This window comes from Physeter macrocephalus, unplaced genomic scaffold, assembly GCF_002837175.3.
Source record: "Physeter macrocephalus isolate SW-GA unplaced genomic scaffold, ASM283717v5 random_702, whole genome shotgun sequence".
NCBI classification, from domain to species: domain Eukaryota; kingdom Metazoa; phylum Chordata; class Mammalia; order Artiodactyla; family Physeteridae; genus Physeter; species Physeter macrocephalus.
Genome location: NW_021146012.1, coordinates 42,181 through 43,578, shown reverse-complemented (window position 1 = coordinate 43,578; position 1,398 = coordinate 42,181).

Sequence of the window (1,398 nt, the reverse complement as noted above, 5' to 3'; positions counted from 1 at the left end):
GAGTGCTAGCTAAATGCTTTCCATTTGATGTGCGGGAAGTTTCAATATAAATATGGGGACTCAGTATTAACACAAATACAATTTTTCATGAAGTGTTCGGCAATTCAACCTTTAAACAATTGTAAATACAATGGTCAAATGTTTCTGGACAATGTCATTAGATTTTTAAAAACCAATTTCTTGCAGGATGAAGAGGAATCAAAACTTTAAAAACAAACTAGGTGGGACTTCCCTGGTGGTCCAGTGGCTAAGACTCTGTGTTCCCAATGCAGGGGGCCCGGGTCTGATCCAGGGAACTAGATCCCACACACCGCAACTAAAGACCTCGCACACCGAAACTAAAAGATCTTGCATATTGCAACAAAGATCCCACCTGCTGCAACTAAAACTCGGCGCAACCAAATAAATAAATAAATATTAAAAAATAAAAATAAAAACAAACTAGGCAAAGGCATGTGGAGACAGGCTTTGGGCAGCTGCAGAGAGGGTGCCCTGGGGTGGGCACACAGGTGCTGAGGGCCGTCCTACTCCCTCTTTCAAGAAGGTGGGGGTTCTGGGGGTTCACTTTAGTATTCTTGATAGCCACAAGCTACATATGTTCTTAAGTACTGTAAAACATTTCATAGCAAAAAGACCGTGATTGTCTGAAATACACTGCAGGAATTGGACAGGCACATGAGATGAGAGACAGTGAACTCGGGTGAAGCTGCCTGCTTCTACTCACTGGTGGCCCCACAGACACATGCCGGCGGCATCCACCCACCCTCAGCGCAGAGCTCCCACCCTCACCCCTGGCCTGGATTCTCTGATACAAAGGGCCCACACTCCTGTCCCACACCCGTCATGAACCTTGACCAGAAGCAGCTGTGAACTAAACACAGGTTCTCCACTTGGAGTTTCCCGAAGGAGGAAATGGTCTAAAGATACTTTGTGGGGTTATCAGGATTGGGAAGCGTAGTCTCAGCCTTAGCCTTAGCCTCTAGGTTCTGCCCTGGCAGTCCACTTTGTTTTGATAAAAACCTGGTGTCCGCCCATGTCCTTCACTAACACAATTAACTTAAAATTATTTCTGCTATTTCAGGGTTTTTATCTATTGCTCCAACTAGACCTGGGGCACTTTCTTCTTTTTTTAAAGGTATTATTTATTTATTTATTTATTTTTGGCTGCGTTGGGTCTTTGTTGCTGTGCGCGGGCTTCTCATTGAGGTGGCTTCTCTTGTTGCAGAGCACAGGCTCTAGGCGCCTGGGCTTCAGGAGTTCCGGCTTGCGGGCTGTGGAGAGCAGGCTCAGTATTTGTGGCGCACGGGCTTAGTTGTTCCGCGGCACGTGGGATCTTCCCGGACCAGGGCTCGAACCTGTGTCCCCTGCACTGGCAGGTGGATTCTTAACCACTGCTCC